General features: G+C 41.2%; 1 protein-coding gene across 1 annotated transcript in view; it reads left to right on the top strand.

Moving 5' to 3' along the window:
* The window catches only part of ARHGEF28 (Rho guanine nucleotide exchange factor 28), a 307797-nt gene that overhangs the window by 167387 nt on the left and 114182 nt on the right, over positions 1-26228 (top strand).

Below are 26228 nucleotides of genomic sequence, written 5' to 3'. Positions count from 1 at the left end.
AACTTATTCTTCTTATTCAATATGAGATTCTTCGGAAGAACACGTGTAAAGCATAGGAAAGAAGTGATGCAATCATATGCTGAATACGAGAGCCCGGGGTAAATAGTCTTTTGTTTCTTCATAACATTTAAAATAACAAACAAAAAACAGAATCAAGAGTGAAGTTAAAGGTGTCCAGAATATTGAAGCAAACTTTGAGGAAGCGAGCTGGGCTTCATCCAGATTCTTGAAATTTATCTACCATTAGGTTTCTGCTGATCTAACTGAAGTAGACTTACCTACCCCCCAAGTGTCCAATGGGGGCTCCTCATTAGGGTTAACTCTTAGGAACATATTAACCCCAAAGTGACACTATTTGTTTCTGAGAAATTACAATTATTTTTAGCATATAATCTTTCAATGTCTAATTAGTTCCCTCAGAGCTACATGGGAACTTCACTTCAGAACTTAAGCAAAGGGAAATAGAGTTTTATGCATGACTTGAATTCTGTGTATCTGAATAAGCAATGCACACTTTCTTTGAGCATGAATTCCACAAATATTTAATGAACATAGAGTCTGTACATTTTGTCCCCATCCTTTAACACATTTTCACACTTTATTTTGTAGAACAGTTTTAGATTTACAGAAAAGTTGCAAAGATGGTACAGAGAGTTCCCATACACCCAGCCCCCTAGACTCCCCTAGTTTCCCTTATTATTAACATCATATATTATTATGGTATATTTGTTAAAATTAATGAACCAGTTTTGATACATTATTATTGACTAAAGTCCATCCTTTATTTAGATTTCCTTGGTTTTTATCTAGTTTCCTTCTTCTGTCCCAGGATACCATATTACATTCAGCTGTGTTTCCTTAGGCTCCCCTTGGCTGTGAGAGTTTCTCAGACTTATTTTTGATGATCTTGACATTTTTGAGGAATACTGGTCATGTATTCCATAGAATGTCCCTTCATTGGTAATTTTGGGGTGTTTTCTCTATCATTAAACTGAGGTTATGGGTTTGGGGAGGAAGACCACAGAGGCTAAGCGCCATTTCCATCACATTATATCAATAGCATATAATATCGGCATGACTTGTCAGTGTTGATGATGACCTTGATTACCTGGTAGAGCTAGCGTTTGTCAGGTTTCTCCACTGTAAAGTTACTCTTCCCCACTCCTCTTCCCATATCGTGTTCTTTGAAAGGAAGTCATGATGTGCAGCCCACACTTTAGGAATGAGGAGTTATCTGTATGCTTCCCTGTGGGCAAAGTGTCTAAAACTATTTGGAATTCTTCTCCATGGGAGACTTTTATCCCTCTTACTTATTTATTCAGTCATTTATGTCAGTATAAATTCATGGATATTTATTTTACACTTTGGGTAGTCATCTAGTACTACTTTATTCAGAGTGTTCTAGCTTTGGTGATGAGGGACTCTTTCAGTTGGCTTCTGTGTCCTTTCTACATATTCCTGTCATTGTGGGGTTTTATCTTAGGGTGGTGAATATTCTTTACGATACTGTAATGGTAGATACATGACACCGCATTTGTCAAAGCCCATAGAACTTTATGGCACAGAGAGGAAACTTCAGTGTGTGCAAATAAAAAATCAAGAGGTTGGAGGATCCTGTGATGGAATGCAAAATGTAGCAAAACAACCTAATTGTACTAAAAACTTTGGAAACAACCTCACTGTAGAGGATGGGAGCAGGGTGCAGACCTCAGTAACTTTGGAAATGAGTAGAGTCTGTAAGAATAAAAGCAAAAGAAACTGTACATAAGCATGTCTTCTAGGTGAGAAAGTTGTTTCCCATAGGGGTACAGGTTAACATTTCTGATACCACTATTAATATATACTGGAAATAAGTAAGTCAATGGATGATGGAGAGTAGGTGTCAGGTTTTTCACTATTGGAGTGGGAGTTTACAGAGAAGCAAGGGGAGGAGGCCAGAATGATCCATGTGCTAATGAATGAGCGATGTGGACATCACTATGTACTCATGATTAGTTAAAATAGATACACATGGTTGCGTATGGAAATATTTGTAGGTACGTGTATATACCTAGGTTAGGACACACATATTTCATCGCTGTGTCAGTTGAGAGGGCCTAGAAGCAGCAATACTCCAGTAGCATATACAAGATGAGCCCACCCTTTAAAAAAACCCCAAACAAACAGGATTATCCATCACATTTTGTGTGAATTTCAGCTTCAGAACTGTAGGCTTGATAACACTTATATTAAAACGATTTAAATTCTTTGCTCTTTTAACTTATTTACATGTGAATGACCGTAAAAGTCTATAGAACAATAGGTTGAACTTTGATGTTAAAATTGATTTAAAAAAAAGTTTGTGAATAAGTCCATATCATGTAAGAAACTTTTTCCGAAGGTTTGGAAAAATTAAAATTGGAACATTATCAGAAAAAACTTCAAATGTAATCATAGATGTTGCTTCCATAGGTGCCTCAGCTCTTCCTACTATGAAGAATTTTTTTTCTCCTCAGGCTGTAACAAGATACTTTCCTCCCCCTCCATCCTTTCTCTGTCCAGACTTATGGCCCATAACCTTGCTTCTTCCACCTCCAGGGACCCTTAACATTTACTATCCACAGCTGCCTCTTCAGGACAAATTCAAAATTCTTCATAATGTATCATTCAGAAAAACTTAGTGAATTTGTCCTAATTCTTTCCTTTCGGGTTATGCCCAGGAACTTCAGTGTTTAAGACAAAAAGAGGTCCACCAAGGATCTTTATTTCCTTGAGAGAATCAGCTAAGTAGAACCTGTATCTGTAGCAATACTAAATGCTGGTGGAGGCTTTGACAACATAATTCTTTAATATGTTACTTTGGTCAGAAAATCTATTATTTTCCTATTCTGAAGTGTTTTTGAGAATTTTTTTCTCTTTTTGTATTACATGTGGGTATATGATAATACAGGTAATTTCATTTGTTGGACTTCTAGGTTGTGTCTGGGTTTTTTCCCCCTTAGATAATAGGATGACATAATGGGGCATATCAGAACTTTCGGAGGGGCATGCAGAGTTTTTGTTCAAATAAATCAAGGTAATTAAGGTAGATAAGAATTAAAAATGTTCTTATTTTTAAAGTAAGGTAGTATTATGAATGGTGGCACCCTGGGTTTCTAATTTATGACCACCATTGTACCATGCTCCTACTTCATGTCTATTTTATGTGAATTCAACTTTATAGGCTCTATTAAAAAAATACAACAGGGAGGGGAGATAGGGAGAAAAAGAATAATTTGAACCTCAGGTGGTTCTACACTCAGTGAGTGTAACAGCCCTGAGTGAGCATGAGGCTGGACGTGAATGTGCGCTTCCCTCCCTGGGGCTCACAGTGAGTGTATCTTACGCGTGGATGTGAGCTGTGCTTTTAAGACCTTTGTTTTCTGTAAAACATGGCCTCTCAGTGAAAGCCAACCATTTTTTTTTTTTTTTTTGCGGTACACGGGCCACTCACTGTTGTGGCCTCTCCCGTTGTGGAGCACAGACCCCGGACGCACAGGCTCAGCGGCCATGGCTCACGGGCCCAGCCGCTCCACAGCATGTGGGATCTTCCCAGACCGGGGCACAAACCCACGTCCCCTGCATTGGCAGGCGGACTCTCAGCCACTGCGCCACCAGGGAAGCCCAAGCCAACCATTTCTTCTGGTGCCCGACCGAGGTAACGATGTTCTCCAGCAAAGAACTGTTTCTGTTGAACTTAGAGTGATGACATGGTGCCTTCTAAGAGGTTTTTGAGGAAGACTTTGATCATCTCTGACTTTCACCTAATGCTGGAACTTGAACTACATGAAATTGTCACTGTTTAGGCTGAAATTATCCAGGATAGGCTTGTCCTTGCATCATGGGTCCTGCTGCCTTTTGTCTGTATTTTTTTTGATTATTATTATTATTTTCCCCAAGAATCATGTTTAACAGTGTTAAAAACTGTAGTCTCTGGTGGTCAAACAATGGAGCAGAAAAGCAAAACAAATCCTCCTCTTTCTGTCTCAGTATGATTTCCTTGGAACTTCTTTTCATTTTGCCGTGTCTCTGTTTTGAAAATCAAGCTATTACTCTTGAGATAAAGATAAGAATCTTTCAGTGTCTATAATATAGGAGAGAAATATAATGAAAGGGAAACTTTATTTACAGTTAACATTTAAACTAAAACTTAGTGAAAACGTATGTTCTTTACTGTTATAATCTCATTTGATCCCTACAACTCTTTGAAGTATAGATATCCCATTTTATAGGAAACAACTGAGGATCAGAAGGTATGAGTGACTTGGTGAGGACCACTAAGTAAATAAGTGACAGAGTCCAGATATATAGATCTTCCTTGACTTATGATGGGGTCGTGCCCCAATAAAACCATCATAAGTTGAAAATATCATAAGTGAAAAATGTATTTAATAAATCTAACCTGCGGAGCGTCCTGGCTTAGCCTAGCATATTTTAAATGCTCAGAACACATCCGTTAGCCTACAATTGGGCATCATGATCTAACACAAAGCATATTTTATAATAAAGTGTTGAATATCTAGTAATTTATTGAATACAGTCATGGAACTGAAAAACAGAATGATTGTATGGGTACAGACTGGCTGTAAGCATAGAGGGTGTTTACCCTTCTGATCGTGTGGCTGACTGGGATCTGTACTCGCTGACACTGCTCGGCCTCATGACAGAGTGTCATAGGGCATATCGCCAGTCTGGGAAAAGATCAAAATTCAGAATTCCAAGTCCGGTTTCTACTGAATGCGTGTCGCTTCTGCACCATCGGTAAAGTCGAAAAATCCTAAGTTGAACCATCATAAGCTGGCGACCATCTATATATGGCTCCAAAATCCCGTACTTTTTCTTTTCAGCTTGAGTCTCCTTAAAAATATGAATGTAAAACACAGTTTTTGTCCTCAAGGAATTTTGGATCCCATTGGAGGATAAGAAAACTGTACAAGTACTGTAATTTAACTTGAAATATAAATACTCTTCTAGGGAAGTTCAGTTTTATCATTGTTGAGAGGTAGGTGACAGCATGTGTCCTGGATAATTGAGACTTTATGGAGGTTATTTTCTAAGTAAAGGATTTTCTAATTAGAGCGGGCACAGTAAGGCTGATGAAATCATTTACATTCTTATGTTGTCATGGTTGTATGATATCTGGTGAGAAAGTGGCCTTGGGGATATATCATTGAATTCTGCCAACTGCAATTGCAATCAGCCCGTCAGAGAAAGCAAAGAAATTAAGCCGTTGAATATGAATGAGATGTAAATAACATCTTGAATTAATTTAAATGCAATCACATTGACCCAATGCTGGGACAAACTCAATTACTGTAGAAAACAAGGAGGATAAATGACCCATATTCAGGAGAAATTCTTTGGTAAGAAAACGAGTTGGCCTAAAAAAAGACTGTCAACGCAATATTTGATACTCCACTTTTTATGTTAACTGTGCACACTGCTGGTCAGTAAACTCAATTTATTCTTTAAACCATGTCAATAAATAATAAAGCAAGTGAGATTGGAAAGTCTCTTGTTGGGTTTCTCATGTGTACTGGTTGGGTAATTCTAGTAGTTTTATTGCCAGAATAATTTCTATATCAACCATCAGTTGATATGGAATTGGTCAACAAGGACTGGGCTTTGGGGATAATTAGATTGAGATGCACCTACCTGGCATCTCAACTCAAGAACTGCATTTTACAAAGTTCTTTCATATCTCTGCATTGTCCTGAAGGTCTTCTGACCTGTCTCTGACGCTTAAGAGAGGAGCAGCGCACTCCAGTAGTTTGTTGACCTGGGATTTATCCCAGGTTTAGTGGCTCTAAAACTTTAGTGGCTCTAAAACTTTACTTTGCATGATAATGAGAAAGATAACAGTATTTCCTGACCCAGTACCTTCATTTCCAAATGGTGCTTGTCTACATTTGTGGAGGTTCCCTTCCTAGGGTCTCTGGACATCTCTCAGGCAGGCAAGAGTTCTGTGCACACCCCAAGTATTGTGTGGAGCCTTAGAGAACAAAGGGTTTTCTCCACCCAACAGTACTGCTGTTTGCAAACGTAGACACTGTTATGATGAATAAAATGCAAATATATATTTAAACACTTTACCAGAGTTCGCATAGCATTTTTTTTTTGGTCAAGATACACACTTCAATTAGCAGATATTTACTAAAAATATTACAGCTGTCATATAAAGATTCTTTGTCTACGGGTTGGGACTTAACTGTGTAAATCATTCATTCGTTTAGCGGCTGCCTACAGTGTTCTAAGTCCTAAAACTGAGAATGAATGGAAACCCATTCACAAGATTTTATCTATTTTCTTATAGAAAGTTGTGTATGGACTAAAACTCTCTTATCTGATAGTAGAGTTGAGAGTAATTTTTCCTTACTGTTGCTCCAGCTGAATAAGAAAAATATGTACTTATTCTTCAAATAAAAGGTCACAAAGTAGAGAATATATTTTTTGTTTTAATTCAGTTGTGATGCTTGTCATTACATAGCTTATAGCTGATCTACTTGTATGCTATATTTACATAGCAACCCATATGAACACAGAGGTGACGTATGTAATTCTGATTTCCTTCGCATCTAGCTGTACCCCTCACCCAACCCCAGCCCAGTCAGACAGGATTAGCTATCAGGGAGCAGGTTATGCATCTGTTTTCTCACACAGCATGGCACGAGAGTGCCAACAATTTTTGAAATAATTGAAGTAAAGAGATGAATGTTAATTAAGACACATATTGTCATGTTCCAGGTCTCCAGAGTTGAAAGGATCCTCACACTGTTTCCACTCTCCTTTAGTTTATTTGGCCGTCAGATGCCCTCAAAACAAAAGACAATACTTCTGTGAAAAGAAATGCTTAAAAGAGACTCCCGTATGAGACTTGGGATCTACTTTTTTTCTGCTGCAGACCCTGGCTGCCGTGCTGGCCCATGTATCTGTGCGCCCGCCGGTGGGGGTTTAGAGAAGTAAGTTTGAGCAGTGTCAACGATTTATGGGGAGGCAGTAATGGGCTTCTACTGAATGCTAATTACTGACGAGTTGTTCAGGGAGACTGTGTAAGAACTGTCGGTTTGTGGTAAATTAGTCGCTCGCTAGCTCCATTGAGATGGACTGCGAGTTTAGATCAGAGCCCCAAAGGCGCCCAGCTCCTTGTGACGGATGGCCAAACTTGGTGACAATTTGAGAAAAAACGCCCCAATTGTGCTAAACGGTAAAGTGGATGGCTTTACATGAATTTAATAAGTACAATTCTGGTTAAAAGTTAAAGCTTCCAAGCCCTTTTGGATTAAAAGGATGGGGAGACTGGATTGTTAAATGAATTATCAGAGTTGTTTTGGCTCTTAGATCTGAAAAGCTGCCAATGGTATGAAAGAATAGATTGCTCTGGAAAAATCCCTGCCCTGAGTATGACGGCCTTTATTTGTCTGTGTACTGGAGCTTTCTGGCTGTCCACACGCATAAACCTCAACCTTTATCTCATGCTGCACAGGGTGGCTTTTCTGAGAAATGATCCTCTAGCTCCCGACCAAAACAGGCGTCTGCATTGGGAGGGTTTTCTTGAGTCTCAGGCGGCTCTCTTTCAATTCGCGGTTACCTTTTTTCTTCATTTCCATTTCCAGCAAACGAGAAGAGAGTTAATGATTCATTTGCTCCCAGTGACCTTTTGAATAACTGGACTGCGGTGTACCAGTACCACTCTGAGCTGCTGTGCTCGCCTCCTTTTACTTTCCCAGTTTGACTTGCATATTTATAGCCTCCTTCTTGGTCTACATGCCTGAACGCCTGAAGGAAGCAAAACATTTATTGCCTCTCCCTCCCGGTGTTCGCAGCTTTCACCCAGCCCCATTCCTTCCTTTTACATCACACGGGAGACTCGCCTCCTGGCTGGGGATGTCCGAGTTCTTCCTGAGTCTCTGCTGTTGAATCTGTTGATTTCATCAAGACAAAAAGATGGATTCTGACTCGGACTCACCTTTTAACTACTCGTGGCCTTCCTTCCCCAAAATGAAGATTCGACGGAGGGCGTCCAAACAAGGTAGATCGCGCGATCTTTTACTACCCCCAGAGCCAAGCCAGGCATCTTCCTATTCTTACCTTTCTTTTCCTCGTTGCTTTGCAAGACTCTTTCTGATAAGTGCATGTTTATACATGTCTTTATAAAACTCTTATAATATAAATATTTTATAGATAGACTTCTAAGGTAAACCTACTCATCCTTCTTGTGTTCCTTTCACTTTAAATCTTCCTTTGTGCTGTATTGTGCATGCGCTATTCCTTTAAAAAAAAAGGGGGGGAGTTTAGTACAAGGTAAATGTTTCGGATTCATTTGCTCAGTTACCTTGGTGTTACCTTGACAATAAAGTGTCTTGTTGATTTAAATGTGTCTGGTCTTTATGGGGTGTGCAGAGAACTATGCGTGCGCTTAGTACCGGGTGTCCGCTGCATTTGTGTTTTAGTTTTCAAGTGTGTGCTAATTAAAAAAGTTTTTTTATACCTAACAAAATTCTTTCTTTAATACTCTACTTTCTTGATTTTGTAGATGCTCTAAGGAAGGGATTTTAAGAAAGTAATTTCAATAAGAAAGCCTCTGTTTCTCCAGGGGATGCAATCACATATTAAAAAGTTTATTAACGGTAATTACCAAGTATGCAAAATGCTTTACTGCCAGAGGCAGAAGGGCTATTTATTTGCAGCGTGATAATAATGGAGTGGCTTCACGCTGCTTATTCCCCCTCACCTGCAACCCACTCTTGTGGTGCAGGTCTTGGAAACCAAGGGACAAGTTGGTGTTAGGGAACAGCGGAGGTTGCCTGAGTACCCGGTGCACCGTCCCCAGCAGATGGTGATTGTTGCCTTCTGAGGTTTGTCAAAACTAGAAAGGTAGTGAGTAGCCCTTTCTTGTGTTGTAGAGGGACTTTATGTGGTTATGTTTTTAGTTCAAACAGAAACATTTTTGTGAGCTTATAAGCAGAAGAGGTGTTTCTGAAAGTGGGCCGCCTCTGTAGCTTTGTCCTGGGGGAGCAGAATTCTCTCTTGAGAACAGAATGACCAACCGTATCACCCTGTGCTTTACCTGGAGAAAAATGGAAGCTGTCGGTCGTCACCGTACCTGTTTCATTTCAAGGCTTCTTTTTCCTTCTAAAATAAAATGGAGGTGTGTGTGTGTGTGTGCGCGCGCACGCGTGAGTGTGTGTTTGCTCTCGGCCTGGGATCAAGGCTGATCCCAGGAATACAGTGGGTTGACTCTCTAGGGATAGTAGAAAGCCTCGCTCTGAGCAAATCTCCCACGCTGTTCATTGCCATTCTTGAAATTCTATCACTGGGGACTTAACACATTTGTACAACATTCTATTTTCCTTATATTCTATTTTAAAATGTAATTGCTTCTTCTTTGGGGGTAAAGGGCCATGATATAAATGCAGCTTACCATTAATTGTTTCGGGGGGAGGGGAGGATCTATAGGGCGCACAAATGTGTGCATGTGAAAGCAAGCTCAGACTCAAATGGAAAATGGAGTAAAATGTTAACAATACGTAAATCTGGGTAAAGAGGATGTATTGGTGTCCGTTGTGCTATTCTTATTCTTTCAACTTTTCTGCAAGTTTGAAATTGTTTCCAAATAATTTTTTAAAAACTTTTAAATGACTTCTGAGAGGGGAGATACACGAAGTCCTTAATTCCTTAGCGTGAATATTATTAGTTCTTGTACATGGAGAAATTCTTGAGGGCAGGTAGCAGTTCTGTAAGACTGCTAAATCTTTGTGCTAATTCTCATCCAGTTAAATTTGAGGAATAATCTGCTTTATATAGTTTTGTGTTTATATTGCCTGGCTAGCAGATTGGATGCCTGTGTTGTAGGGAGGCCTCGTTAGGTAGCCTAACAGCCTGGGGAGATGTGGGATTAATGATTAGGAGGCCAGTGGAGAACCTTGAGAGTCCAGTGGAGCTGTAGGGAATGCGTTAATCACATTCTCCTTTGAAATCCAAAGCTGGAACGCAGCCAGTTTGAACTACAGCAGAAAGTCATAACATAGCCATGTATAAATTAAACTCAATTCAAGTGAAAGCAGGTACCTGGGATTTGAAAATGATTAACTATTTGCCACTAATAAACAAAGGACAAGTGAAACTAAGATTGGTAGCAGAGAGCTGGGGATGGTCAGACTGTGTCCCATGCTTCCTTTGTCTGTTAAGTGATGACGACCTAGGTGTGAAGGGTGGGTTTGGTCACACTGTAATGTCAGCTGGACGGAATCCCAGAACCATAGACATTGCAGCCAAAAGGGCCTTAGGAATGACCGGGCCCAACCACCTCATTTTATAGGTGGGTATGATGGGGCCCAAAGAAGTGAAGTGATGGGGAATCATTTGAGTGTTCAGCGAGCATGTCCAGAGTGCCAGGTGCTTCCTAGAGGGTGGGACGAAATAGTGAACCAGACGGATACTGTCCCTGCTTACAGGGATCTTAAGCATTTGGAATGGATCCTACCTCTCCCAGGATACAGATGTTCCACCTTCATATAGTAGAAGAAACACCAAGGAACCTGATTTTTTTCAGTTCCGTGGTTAGGTTGTGAAAAGCTGTGGTCTCTTGTCCCTTATTCTGTCAGTCTTTAAAACTAAGGTGGCTTGAGTTTCTTCCTTAGTCTTTCCTTCCTTCTAATCATCACCGACATCATTCTCAGGATGTGGGTTCTGGTCTCCTGGGAAATCGTGAAGGAGTGTTGAGGGCTTGGGATTTCTGGCTTATTAGCAAACCTTTCATTTTTGCTCAGAAATATTTTTTATCCTCTCTTCTTTTTTGTGTCCTGATCCTCCTTGTTAGTATTCTCTTTCTTTTAATATCCCCTCCTGCCTTATCACTGTTCTTTGATAGACACACATACACATTACTGGTTTGTTTCGAGAGGTGAAAATTTAGAGGGTTTGGTAATAAGAGGAAAATTGGATTAGCAGAAACCCATCAATACTTATATATATATAACTAAAAACCACATCTACTACTTTCTTGAAACCCATCAATACTTATATGTTAACTAAAAACCACATCTACTACTTTCTTATCCTTATTCCCTCAGAAGGAAAGAGAAAAAGATCTAACTTAAAAGCAACGCCTTTGGAAATGACTGGTGTCTAGAGGGGAATGTGATGGAAGCAGAGGGTGAAAGCAGTTAAAACCAAACTACCCAAAATGTATTCCTGGGATCTCAAGGTTGCCCTTTGTCATATTGTGGGCAGCCCAGGACAGGCTGTACTGGAAACTGAGTGGTTAATGATTGGTGTGGGCCAGAATCCACAACTGTCCACTTCAAGGACTCCAGGAATGCCTGGATTTTTGTTTTGTTGGTTTCAGTAGGAGAGTCAATGAAGAAATTTAATATTTACTAATGAAAAATTTTAAAATATAGGGATTGGACTTCACCTAAGTTCCCCATAATTGTTGTCTTTAAAATGCATTTTTAGTATGAATCATCAGGTCCCAGAAAGTGTTGAGCTCTTCTTCTCTTTGTGCCTTTCATCCACTTATGCCATGTGTCTCATTCTCTCCTACTCCAGCTCATATCCATCATATGCCTCTGTAATGACACAAATGTGAAAGACTGCTTTTTTTTTTGCTGATGCAAGAGGCGATGCCTATTTGAAAACTGAACAACCTTGAAGAGCTTAGCTAGGACCAAACTTTCTGTAGTCATAGTCAAAATAACTAGCATGTATGTACTACTTTATTAATCATAATAACCATTGTTTACTAAGCTGTGGTAGGTACTTTATACTTATAACATTTGATTCTCAAAATAACTCAAGATACCATCCCTGTTTTACAGTTGAGGAAACTGAGGTTTAAAGAGTTTTAAAGTTATGTCCAAGTCCATACCAAGAAATACAGGGAACAGAAAGCATGGTAAAATAAGGTGAATGGCATTCATTCGTTGTACACAAGGTGGTTTTCATATGTGTTATCTTATAAAAGACCTGTATGTCAGGTGTCATCTTCATTTATTAGTTTGGGGCTCTGAGGCTCAGAGAAATGAGTTGCCCAAGATCAGGGCCAATAAATGCAGAGCCAGACCTGCAACAGGACATAGTCCTTGACTTTAAAGGTTTTGTTCTTCCCAATGTGTTTCACCCCCTCTTAGTAGAGGTAAGGGATGGTGAATTCAATGGGTAGCTGTCTTTTTTTTTTTTTTTTTTTTTTGTGGTACGTGGGCCTCACTGTTGTGGCCTCTCCTGTTGTGGAGCACAGGCTTGGGACGCGCAGGCCCAGAGGCCATGGCTCACGGGCCCAGCCACTCCGCGGCATGGAGGATCTTCCCGGACCAGGGCACGAACCCATGTCCCCTGCATCGGCAGGCAGACCCTCAACCACTGCGCCACCAGGGAAGCCCTGGGTAGCTGTCTTATATTCAAAAGGTGCCACTGTATCTCACCATCGTAGCTTCTCCCTGTCCTGTGCATCTTGGACTCGGAATAGAGGTGGCAGTGGACACTGGGGAAGTAAAATGTTAGTGCTATTCCTATGTCTTGTTACATCCACACACATAGTATGTAGTACTGACACACATCGTTGGCTTGTGAGGGAAGAGATGAATGGATGACTGGAGCATTGGATAGTCGGGTGAGGGGCAGAAGAGGCAGGATGAACTGAGAAAAGGATGGTATGGGAGAGGTTCCAGTGTATCCTGGAAGCTTCCCAGGTTTGTCCCAGACAGAGAAAGATAAAGTCCGCGAGAGTGAGTGTGCTGGGAATGGAGATAAGAATCATGAGACCACTGTCTTGGTCTATCTCATGAGCTCATTTAGTGTTTGGAGAGCAGGTACCCAATCTGAAAAATAATCCCTGACCTGGTACGTATTAAAGGTATGATGACATTTCAGAAGGTTTAATAATTTTTAGAAGTGAGTTACTTTTGTCTCATGGACTTACTTGTTTTCTTCCTGTTTCCTGCCCTCCCTCCCTCCCTCCCTTCCTTTCTTTCAAGAAGTTTTATTAAATACATACACAGTTTCATGTGCATGTACGTATCCCATCTAGAAATTCCCCAAAGGATGCCTGAATACCATAGGAGGAGTAAGTCACTACAGAAATCCTTCTTAAGGAAGAGAAACATTTTCCTAAAGGTGACATAACCTACTAAGGTTTCGTTGACTCACAATGAAGACAGATAACCTCACCTGGAGCAGTTTCAATTTCAGACTCTGCCAGGAGGCCTACCTTTGTCAGCCTGGGAGAGGAGGCCCATTACAAGCCTGTTGCCAAACCACATAGCTACATATTTGAAACTGACTTTTTCCCTTTATTTTGAGTTAGTTCAAATTCTTAGGCAAGATGCATTTCTGCATTAATTCCTGTCAGTGGCAAGGAGGCACTATTCTAATTTATCACCCCGTGTTCAAGAGATTCCTGCCTACCACTCTGGTTTTGGGGAAGGACCAATGGTTGTTTATTCAGATATATTAATTAAGGCAGAATGTGATAAGTCCAATAGGGGAGCTCAGGACAAATTACTGTCAAAGTTCAAGGTGAAGAGACCAGTTCATGTTGAGGGCATCATGAAAAGGATGTCATTTCAATAGCCTGGGGTGAACTGGTGGGGTTTTAATAGACTGTCCTTCCAAGCAAATGGGCAGAGTCAGGCCTACATAGAGTGTATCAAGGTGATGGACGACAGCCCGGGCTTGTGTGCTGTTGATTCATGGGGCATGGAAACGTAGAAAGGGGCCAGATGTTAACTTGGCCTGGAGAGTTGGTTTTGTCTGCCTCACGTTCTCTTGCCCTTCACTGAACAGCACACACATTCTTTAGCGGGCGGCCCCTCCACTGCTCTGGCCATGGGTCCAAATGATGCTGCCACCTTCTCATATGACCTTGCCTTCCTGGATGCAGTGGGGTGGGCGTCCCACCCAGGTGGCCCGATCACAACACTCCTCCTGCCTGGACACAGCTGTTGTCCCCGGGTGGGCACATGATCTCAACTTGGTAAATCAGTGTGTTTCCTTGGTATTCTTCAAACTGGAATTTGGAGGGAGATGTCTTCCTTCTTGGGTAGCAGCGCTGGAAGGGTGGGAATGGAAGCCGTTAGCTGGGAGAAAGCAGTCTGTAGTAGGAGGAAATACTGCGCACGTGTAAAGAGAAGCAGTCTTGTGGTAGGGTCCTCGTTCTAGTCCTTGGGGGCCTGTTGCTGCCAAGACGCCCCCCTCTCAAGGCTTGGATATCAAATTCCTTCCATTTTGGAGTTGCCCTCACATGGCTTCAGTAAATCTTTCCCCTCCCCCTTTTACTTTTTGTTTAGCAAGTCCAGGTGACTATTTCTCCCTCTTCCAACTAGAAATCTCTAACTTGCCCTTAAAGATGCAGCTTGAAGATCCTTTTTCTGGAAGCCTCCCGTGAAATCCCTTGAGTTCATCGTTCTCTCCTTTGTGCCACTCTGGCTCATGTATATTTTTATAACAGCCCTCACATTACTGTATCACAACTATTATTTAGTGTCCCTCACCCCTAAGACACTGAATTCCTTGAAGGTGGAGCCTAGCTGACCTGTTTTCACATCTCCAATAGCTGGATCACAGAAAGCAGGCAGTAAATAGTGAAAGTTTTACTACACTACATTCAGATGCTTTTCATTTTGCCTTTATTTCTTTATTTTGCCTTTATTTCTCTATTTTATCTATAATAGATCTGATCTTTCTTATGAAGTCCTACCCTCTAGACAGTGGGGACAGGAAAGGGTATATTTTAGTCTAACATAGAAAACTTGGTCCGATGCAATAATGAAAATAGTCATTTTTGGTAACTGCTCAGTCTTTTTAAGGAAAATATCTACTCAGATTTCTTCCTCCTCCTCTTCCTCCTTTCTTGCCAGGCTGGCATTGAATGTGATTTCCTGGTGAGGGTGGGGGGTAAGTTAGTGGTAGTGTGGAGGAGGCCCCAGGGTCCTCCTGGTCTCTGCTGCAGATCTGCTGACCTGAGCTCTTCCCTGAGGCACCATTGTTTTATTGAGTGTTCTGGCATCTGTGACCACAGTCCTGCAGCTGGATCCTCTCCCCGGTGTTGGTCGGGACCCAGGACTCTCCTTCACTGAGTTGGCCTCACCTTGGCTCTTACACTACAGAGACCTTGGAATCTCTGCCTGTGGCTGACACGCTTCCCTAAGAACGTCTGGTACGGGGCCCTTTCCTCTGCACCATGGTGGGCCTGTGGTCGGCCATGAGGACTCATCTCAGTCACTTCCTGTTCTTCTCAGAGGCCTGTGTGATATTGAGGATCCATTCTCACCTCTCAGGCAACTGGGAACAGCCCAGGAATGCCGGCCCTGGCCCTGCTGCTTGCCCTTGCTCTCTCACCGAGGGTGCCTGGTGGTGGTTGTCCTTGTGATGGGGTGGGGCAGCCTGCAAGGTGACCTCCTTCAGAGTCCCGAATGGAAGGGAGAAAAGCCAGGCCACCCCCAGAGTAGCCCCCGACCTATCTCACACTGTTCCCTGCGGGCAGAGAAACCACGGGTCTTGTGCCTTTGGTCTCCGTTGCCCCTGCCAATGGAAAGCCCTGGTTAGGAGTTGTAACAAATCTCCTATCCAGCTCTCATTCATGCTAACCTGCCCAAAGTTGCTCAGGCTAATGAAACAGTATTCAGGAACCAACCAGAAGTCGGCGAGGAGAAAGGCAGAACAATTTGCAGCTGTGCCAGGCAGTGCTTGCCACTATTCACGTGTTCACTAATTCAAAATATCCTTTCACCCAAAATAAGTGAAAGGTATTTGAAAGCTGCTAACAGAGTAGATTTTAAAAGTTCTCATCACAAGAAAAAAAAATTGTAACTCTATGTGGTGATGGATGTTAACCAGACTTACTGTGATCATTTTGCAGCATATACAAGTATTGAATCATTACGTCGTACATCTGAAACTAATGTTATGTGTCAATTATACCTCAAAAAAAAAAAAAAAGAAAAAGAAAGAATTTACATTTCAGTGGCGAAGTCTCTATTTTGCTGGTGGAGTTCCTTGTCTGCAGTAGAACTCAGTTACTTTGGGGGATATTAAGGGGGGCAAAACACATGGCTCTAGGGCTAGGTGCAGGAGAATTGGAGCTCCTGGTGACTTTTGAAGTGGGCACAATCATATTAATGTGCCTGTGTCTTTCCGTAAGGTTATGCAGGATTCGAACTACTCATAGGGTTTCTTGTGATGATAGCATACAGAAGCACTGCCTCATCACTTTGCCCATATATTTTGTCTACAGTCACCTGAAGTGGTCTTGTCCACGTTCTGCCACTTTCTCTGAAGTCTTTCACTTCTGTCCTGGTGTTTGTATAACGTGTTAGTTTCTTTCCCCTCAGCTTGCCCGTTTTTCCTTTCTGTAGACGAATTGGCTGCAGGCTTTGGAGAACTGCGTCAAGAAGGAAAGGAATTGCTGATTAAATCGAATCACACCAAAGTCTACATACACACCACACATGACTGAACATCTCCTTGATAGCTTGGGGGTAGCAAGGGCAGAAGAAAGTTTACATATTTGAGTCCTCCTTTCTCAAACATAAACATATGTCCTCTTGAAGGCTACTTCGTGCTACTATAATTAGGAATGAGGACCTGGAAAGGGTTGGGAGAAAATTGTAGCTGTTCTCTGAGCCTGTATTTTCTTTCCCTCTCTTCCTTCTCTTTGCCCACCTCCCTCGGTGCCTCCAGTGTATTATGAGGGAAAAGGCTTGTTTTCTTCTTCAATATTTTTGATAATTAGGTCTCTCAAAACAGCAGAAAGGACTTCTTTTAGGATCTGATTTTAGACTGCCAAGTTGTAACTTCTTGTTTCGAAGGAGTTTTAAACTGCGGATCTGAGGAAGAGAACTGGAGAAACAGTGCTCACACCCAGCACTTCTGGAGTCCGTTCACTTGGTCCTCAGCTGTTACTGTTGTGAACAGGACTGGCTGAGAGGCCTGATCTCATCCCACGGCTTACTTTCCTCTTTTTACAGGATCCTAGGAGGGTGAGTTGAGTTCTGAGCGTGAATTGGACATTTGGATCCACGTTTGAGCCACTGTAGTTTGGTAGACAAAGGTTCCCTGGGTTCTCCCAGACACATCTTGGTGTGAGCTAAAGTCTTCTGAGTAACATTAGCTTACACATGACCCACAGGAAATTCCTGAGCTGAGGCTAATCTTGGAATTTGGATGAATCCCCGTTGTAAAGTCCAGCTTAGAAGAGTAAGGCCAAGAGATGTTCCAGGCCAAGATTGATATCAGGAAAATCCTAGGGGAATTGTACAGGAAGAATAGGCAAGAAGAGAAATGACAGTGTACCCTGACAATGTTCATTTTCTCTTGTGAGGGCAGGTTTGTTCTTTCCTCTAGAGCACACTCGGACCATGGGGAGAAGGGACTATCTGTACATTTCAGAATTTGGCAAAGTGCTATTTGAATTTGGGAAATTGGGAGGTAGTGAGCTGCAACGAGAAAGGATGTCTCTGTCAGCGCTGTGTTGCGTTCTGCTTCTATCAGTTAATAACGTCTGAGCGTGATCACCCTCCTTGGACCAGAACTTTCTTATCTACAAAATGAACATAATAATACCTCCTGTGGTTTTGGAGAGTAAGGTTAGCAGATGAGCAAAAACAATACTAGGTACTCTTGGGTAACACATTTCCAGCTAATATGTTTACATGTGTATTATCTGATAACGGTTATTTACTGATAACCTGTTTTGCATGAGCCCCTACAGCCGTTCTTTGACAATAGGAGGCAAGTTTTTAAACCATGACTTGTTTTTTTCCCCTTATTTTAGTTGTTAAAATGGTTATTAGAAATGTAGAAATTACAGACAGTAAAGTGTTGAAAGTAAAAACCACCTGTGCTCCGTCGCCTAGAGACAGCAGATAACATCTTAGTGTATCTTCCCAGTTTTTTCCTGGTTGTCTTGCATATTGTTGTGTGGGTAACCCAGATGACGTCGTGTATTTTCTGTTGCAGTCATATTCTGGCAGTAGATCTCCAGGGGCAGATAGCACAGGCCCAGGAAGTGAACGAATACACCGAGGCACAAGTCACACTGTAACCAATTAATGAAACCTCCTAATGGGAAAATACCAGGCATTGCTCAAATACCATTTTCTTTGGCTCAAAATAGGATACTCAGTAACTCCCATTATTAAATAAAGTACTTTGAACTACCTAGCAGAGTACCTGCCTATCTAGAGCTGCCGTTTACTAGTAATGTGACCTTGGGAAGTTAATAAAATAGCACCAGAGTTTCCTAATCTGCAAAATGGAAATAACAAATAGTACAGCTTTTATTGGGTTGTTTTGGGAATCAAACGAGTTAATATATAAAAATCATACAGTGCCTGGCTCATAGGAAGTGCTATATTTGTGATAGCTATAATAGTAATATTAACCGGTATAAGTACCCAATATGGTACAGGTGTCCAATAGATGCTTACTCTTCAAGTACCTAATAGTTTGCTTCTACTCTTTCCCTTTTTTTTTCCTGATCATCTTCTTCCAGTACCTTTACTTTGCAAATCGGCCTGATCATCCCATTATTCCTTTAAAAGTAACCTACCTGCTATTTTATAAAGAGATTAAGAAGTAATATTCCTGGGCTACTGCTACAGAGGGTGTGTCGGATGGTGTCACACAGGAAGTGCTTAGCATCTGTGTGGTGGTTTGCCCGATGGGAGATTCTGTTTTCAGCTCAGACACCAACCAGGAACGTTACTTGTTCTAACAGCAGGGGCAAAATGAAACTCTCATCACTGAAATGTGGTAGACAACACAGTACAAAACACAGAGGTAACAGGCAAGAAGAGCCCAGAGAAGGAGGACAGCCTCGTGATTGGAGTCTTGGCAGGGGACCTCCTGGGGGATCGTCCATAATGACTGTAATTTGAGGATGTCAGAGATGGAGGCTGAGGGCCAGGTAGCATAGTGACTGGTAGTCAGTAGACACTCAGTAAGTGTTGAAAAATAGAATGAATGAGTAAATGGGCGAATGAATGAGAGAAATAAGAAAGTGACACTCCCGTCACAGCCTGAAGTAGCACAAGAACAGCTGGGCAACAAGAAAACCTTCAGAATTGGAGGAAAGTTTACTAGACCAGAAGAGGATAGTTTCTTAGTTTTACCTGGTACAAAGTTTGTGTTCTTAATGAGAAAGTATTCACTCCTTTGAAGAATATTTATTGAGTATCTACTACGTACCTGACCTGGTTCTAGGCACTGGGGGAGTGAACAAAGCCTTCAAAGTCGTTCTTCTCCTGGAGGTTACATTCTAGTAGAAGGAATCAGACAATACACAATAAATGCATAATATGCTAGGTGATGTTATATGGTGTAGGAGAAAATAAGACAGGGCTTAGGGGGTTGCTATTTGATAGATATATATAATGGTCAGGGAGAGCCTCTTTGATAACATTTGAGTAGAGAGCTGAAGAAAGTAAGGGAGGGAGCAAGGCATCTGAGGATCCAGGAGAAAAGCAGTCCTGGTAGAACAGCAGGTGTAAATGGCCTGAGGCACAGAACAACAAGGCCAACCTGGAAAGAGGAAAATAGGCAGCAGACTTCAGAGAGGTTGGTTGAGGGTGGAGGAGGGGCAGATTATGTAATTGAGATATTTTGGTTATAATAAGAAATAATATTTGTAATAACCTGCTGTCTAAAAAAATAATAATAATAATATTTGGTCTTCATCCTTAGAATGTCCCAAGTGCTAAAAGTGATACAGGTGCTTTTGTTATGTTAATGAGGTGACTTTCGACCAAAAAGGATGGGGGCTGAAGATTGAGTTCAATCACCAATGGCTAAGATTTAATCAATCATGCCTATTTAATGGAGCCTCCGCAAAACCCCAAATGGACTGGGTTTGGGGAGCTTCCAGTTGGTGAACACGTGGAAGTGCTGTGGGACTGGCCTGCTAGGAGAGGGCATAGAAACTCATCGATCTTTCCCAGTACCTTGCCCTATATACTTCTTCCATCTGGCTGTTTCTGAGTTAGATCCTTTTAGAATAAACTGGTGATCTGGTAAATAAAATGTTTATTTGAGGTCTCTGAGTCGGTCTAGCAAATTAATCAAAGCCCGGGAAGAAGTCGTGGGAACCTTGGAGTTTCAGCCAGTTGATCAGAAGTACTGGTGACTGAAGTCTGAAGTCCAAGGAGGGGCTTGTGGTAACCTCCAATCTGCAGCCAGTCAGAAGCACAGGTAACAACCTGAACCTGCAACTGACATCTGAAGTTGGTGGGGGGCGGTGGGCAGCTTGTAGGATTGAACCCTTAACCCGTGGAATCTGATGCTGTCTCCGGGTAGGTAGTGTCAGAGTTGAGTTGAGCTGTAGGACGCTCCGCTGGTGTCCAAGGATTGCTTGAGTGTGTGGGAAACTCCCCCCAATATTGGAATGGGGGCCCAGGCAAGTTCAGCTAGGCTCTGTAGGTTGTGCTAAAGCTTGGCTTTGACTCAGGGTGAGGTGGGAAGCCACTGGAGAATTGTGCAGAGGATGGCATGATTTGATTTCCTCTGTGAAAGGAGTGCATTGTCTATGCTGTGGAGACTAGGACAGAGGAGCAGATGCAAGGTGACCGGTGAGGAGACAGTACCTTGTAATAGTCTTGGCAGGAAGGTGGTGGTGGTGTGCCCTGGGTGGTAGTGGAGGTGATGAGGAAAGGTCAGGTTCTGCATCTATTCAGTTGTGAGAGAGAACAGTCAGGGCAACTCCAAGAGTTGCTATTTATTGAGAGGAGCCAGTGTAGGAGGGAAAACGGAGAGTTGTGTTTGACACCTGTTGTGCTTAACCTGGCTTCTGCACAGCTCAGTGGAGATACCAAGGAGACAGTTGTATTCAGGGGAGGGGGCTGGGCTGGAGGTGAAAATTTGGGAGTCATCATTATATTATGGTACGTGATGCCACGTTTTCAGATGACCCGGGGAATGAGTGCAGAGAGAAAGAAAAGACGCTTGAGGATTAACCCTGGAGCACTGCAGCTTGCCAAATCTAGAAGTCTAGGAAGACTGAGAAGGAAAGGCAGGAAGAGAGAGAGAGACAAAGGGGCAAAAGGGCAATCTTCTGTATCGAAGGCTGCTGTAGGTCACACGAGGCATGAGGCCTGAGAACTGACTACCAGATTCTGTAATAGGGGCAGTGGTGACTGTGATGGGTGTGGGTTCAGTGCAGTGCTGGGAATTGAACTCTAAAGTCAGCCTTACCTGTTTTTGTGGTGGTTAGTCATTCTAGGTTTAAAACAAAACTGAATGAATGAAAGAGAGAAAGGGACACACGTACACACAAGAGAGATCTGAACCGAGAGGCCCTTTCCTGCCTTTCACAGCGAGAGCTTGGCACCCAGAGTGGACCAAACCAGGTCAGCAACAGGTTTGCAGAAGGCTGCCTTAGCCGCGTTTGTTTATGTCTGGGTGTGGGTCTCTTACATAACCAGGCAAGTAGGCCACGTTTTCCCTTAGCTTCTTGAGGGAGAGTTGGATTTCATTAGAAATCAGGTTGCAGAGGCCGTAGGCTGGTCGCTGCTATTAACTGTTTCCTGCCAGAGTTGGGATAGGTGTAAATGTCAGAGAACGGGAGGCATCTGCCTTTCCCTCTCCTCCTTACTATTGCTAATTCTCCTTCCTTCTCTGGGTGAAATGTATTTACTTTCAGTTGTCTCTCTTGTGTCACCTAACTAGAGCGTCTATTATGGCAAGGAAATGCTAATGAAAATTTCTCCTTCAGGGAGTCCCTGTAGAGTTCCATATATCACATTACAGAGCAGTGAGAATAATGGGAGGGGGGAGAGATGGGGAATCCCCTCGGAGTTACTGTTTCTCCTCTAAGCATTCTGCAGGGAGAACCTGGCCGGAGTCCACTTCATCATGTTAGAACATCGTAGTTTCTGAAATAGTCCCTTTGTTCTTGAGAAATGCTGTCTCTGATTGTCTGACTTTATGCTTTGTTCGTCCCACTCTTATCATCTCTCCCATTTCGTAAGGATCTCATCCTTACATCCTTGGAGGTAAATTTTATGGGCAGGTTGGCTTTGTTTTTTGGTGACTTTGTTCAGGATGGACTTTTCAAAGTTTCTTAACATTAGCTGAGTCTGAAATAAGAGTGAAAACGTTTTAAAAGCTCTTCGTGTAGTAAATGGAATGTTTTGTGCATTCCAGTTACCTTGGGTTAATTTTAAATGTGAAAAGTTATAACCAAAGTTGAAATCTTTTTTTTTTAAGAAGCAAAACTACATGAAAGTATCAAAACTATACAACCTCATTTACTTGTATAATAATAGCAAGAATTTACATGGTGCTCACTTTGTGTCAGATTAAAATCCTTCTTTGTGTCAGATTGTGTTCTAATCACTTAAAACGTTAAACAATGTAATCCACACAACAATTCTATGAGAGAGAAGTATTATCATTCCTATTTTATAGATCAGGTAATGGAGGTACAGAGAGGTTAGGTAACTTGCCCAAAGTCACCCAAGCTAATAGATGGTGGAACAGCGCTTTGAATCCAAGCATTCCAGGACCCTTGCTCTCAATTACTGCAATACATTGCTCTTCACTAATTTAAAATTGGCAGCTGGATGGGAGTTGAGTTTTAGTTACTTTTTTACCATGTCTGAAATATGGGTTTACCAAATATTAAAAATTCATACTATCAACAAAACTGTAAGATTAGATTTTGCTTAGCTTTTTGCTAAGACAAACTATTTACAAAACAGCATTCCTTTAAGACAAAGAGCTGATTTTTTTATTGCAAATTAATTCTATATGGTCGTTGACGAAACACCTGAAGGACTTTTTTTTTGGGCGGGGCGGCAATACTTTTTCACTTAATTTGCTACTAAATGGTTACATATGGAAGTAATGAAATCCTATATCTTGAAACTCTTGAAAAGATCAGTTTTATTTTTTTTAATGAAACCGTTGTGCTTTTTCTTTGCGCTGAAGCACAGTAGAGCATTAACCACTTTAATATACGTAGCTGATGTTTATCTGAAGGTACTTTTTAAGACTTACTTTCTTTCCACAATAAATCTTATTCTGCTGGTTTGAAGCCCGTTACTTGCAGTGACTAATGCTGAAGTTAATAAAGGAGTGGAAGTCTAGTAAGTCTGTGTCACCTTTTGGTTGCTGGTCTGTGTTCACTTTTAGAGCCTATTATTTTTCGGTGCCTTTTGGCAAGTGGAAGCTATGGATGCTCCAGAGAGTTACACTGCACAAGATTTGGGGGCCAGTTTTATAAATAGTTACAATGAGTGACTCAGAAAATCTACATGGCAGGTTTGGGATGACAGATCTAGAGAGGAGGAAGATTTTCCCTTCTCACTACTATCTTAAGATTTTGTACAGTTGTGTCCTCCCCCAACAAGATTACTGTCATTACCTAAGTAACAGGATGAGGACAGGGTCTAGGCAGGTTATCCAAAGTGTAGGGTGAATTCTTCTGGGCATTGTTGATCTTGGAGATGGTGTCCCAGCCTAACACTAGATGACATTGAGTCACATAGTAAGGCAGGTATTTCCTTTTCCATTTTCTTTTGACCTTCTGATTCAAGGAGGAGGTCAGTTGGCACCATCGCCTCTTTAACACCTCTCAAATCCTTCAGACTCTTCCTTTATGACAGAGAAAAGGCCCTGTAGACTTTCAGCTTTGAGAGGAAACTGTGTTTAGTCAGAATGTAGTTTATTGTTTTGTGTTCCCTTGTTTTAGTATGTATAATTCCCTTCTGCTTTTGACAGGAAATACTGGTGTTTACAGTGAGAATAAGGTATTTCTATGAAAATTAATTTTTTTTCAAAGGAAAATGGTGAGTCAATCTAAAAACTACTAGAGAATATAATATAGAGGTGATCTATAGATATGGCAAAACTGAATTTGGTAGAAGAATAACAAAATCTTGGGAAATACTGGTCTAATATCTGCTATGGTTAATTTTATAGAGATCTACAGTCTCTTCTTTGAAACTCTTGGGACCATATTTGTTTTGGAATTCAGAATTTTCAGATCTTATTGGCATAGTGCTTATATATGATATGACTTGCATAGTATACACTAGGGCAGTGCCGTCATCTAGCATGGTAGTATTTCTGCAACAAAATGTATGAATGTTCATACCAAGTGGGGTAAATAGGGATTCTCCAGGGCCCCATGTGAGTTCAGGTCAGGCCAACAAATATATTTTTGAACCAAACTTAAGAAAAAAGTTTTGATTTTCAGAGATATCTAGATTTCAAAATCACAGATAAGAGATTATAGATCTGTCTTTGTAAAAAAATTCCATCATTTTCTAAAACACTGATCAAATTAATCATGCAGAAAACAAATTAGACCCCAACTTGGTCCAAGTAACTCTACCATCTTTAAGTTTATTTAACTGCTTGTGTATGATCTCCTTATAGATTCTGATCTGCTATATCAGGCTAGGTAGATTTGTTTGTGGAAGAAAAAGTTGAATCCGAGTGACTTTTACCTGTGTATGTGAAAAAGGAAGTAGTTCGTCGTCCTGCTCATCCTGGAGATATAAGGGTCAGTGCTGAACACAGAACTTGCTCTCTTGGTAATTAAGAACTTGGATATTGGGTAACTGGCCAATACATTCACTGGTGCCAGAAAATTTGGAGTAGTATTTCATCTAATTCTATGTTCTTTTTTTTTTTTTGCTGTACGCGGGCCTCTCGCTGTTGTGGCCTCTCCCGTTGCGGAGCATAGGCTCCGGACGTGCAGGCTCAACGGCCACAGCTCACGGGCCCAGCCGCTCCGCGGCATGTGGGATCTTCCCGGAATGGGGCACGAACCCGTGTCCCCTGCATTGGCAGGCGGACTCTCAACCACTGCGCCACCAGGGAAGCCCTAGTTCTATGTTCTTAAAATCCATCAAATGTTTGCAATTGTTTTGTTGAGTATATTGTTAGTTCTTAAGATGGTCTAGTTCTCAATGAAGTCTTAATTTAGCCATGATCAAAATGGTTAAAAAGGGGCACAACCAACCCCCCAAGCCAGCTGTTTTATAGTCTGTGAACTTAAGATGTTGTAGAGCAGTTAAGCTGGATTAATTACAGTTCAGAGGGCAATGTTGAGTTACTTATGATTGTTTTTCAAACATGCTGGAAAATGATAAATGAGCAAGTATTTTCTTCAGAACACATTGGGCTTGTCAGATTCTTGATTTATACCTTTTAGAACATGCTTTTATTTTTTGTAGTTAGAATGAAAATATATAGTAATTGATCATAAAAATTATACTTATGAAGTATTTATGGGCTATGTATGTTATATTGCTAACTATTTAAATAAATTGATAAAACGAGACACTATAAACAATGTTTTCCTTTTACATTGTATATTTCCTCAAGAAGCTTAATTAAATCTCACTTGACTGTTCTGTGGAGAAGAGGTATACTTAGATGTAGAATCTGAGGCCTGGGCCATTTGGCTCATACATATTTGTATGTAAATTTTATAATGTCATCTAGGACTTTCCAGGAAAGAATAGAGTTTTTTACTCCTGTTACACTAGCGCAACAGTTATTAATGTTTTTCCATTTCTTGACTCATTCCCACAGGCTTACCTGGATTTTAAGCCATGACATAAATAAGACAGGTGGTAGGATTAGTGCCATTTCTGATGGAATAGACGTAACACTATCCCTTTTGTACCTACTCAAGAAAACATACTGGAATGTCAGTGAGGGTGACGTTTGCTATGGATATAACTTTCAGTCTACCCTAGTAAAGTCATTTACAGATATTAAGAATCTCTTATTAGTATAATATATTATGATTAGTATTAATAACCTTATACCTCACACTGAAAACAGTAAAATCACCATTAATAATAACAAAACATAAAATATAATAGTGACTATTTATTGAGCAGTTGCTGAGTGCTAGGCATGTGTTAAGTGCTTTGCATATCTGAACTCATTTAATCCTTATAACTGCACTATGAAGAAAGCATAATAATTATCTGCTTTTACGGATGAGAAAACTCTGTAAAGGTATTTGGAGATCAAGTAAGTTAGCCCGAGTCACAAGAAATGAGGCATTCTGGCTCGACTGTGTTTTATTACCTTCAACTTTATGTTCCCCACAAATACAGTAGCATCTCAACTCTCTGGGACTCAACTTTGAGCAACTGCATCTGTTTGGAACAAACCTGAGAACGTGGGAAGCAAGCAAAAACATTTCTGTAGTTGAAATAGGAGCAAAACTCTTTCTGAATGAGATTATGCATATT

This window comes from Delphinus delphis, chromosome 3 (assembly GCF_949987515.2).
Source record: "Delphinus delphis chromosome 3, mDelDel1.2, whole genome shotgun sequence".
NCBI lineage: Eukaryota > Metazoa > Chordata > Mammalia > Artiodactyla > Delphinidae > Delphinus > Delphinus delphis.
Note: the sequence above shows the minus strand (reverse complement) of the source record. Positions and strands in the feature narration are given on the sequence as shown.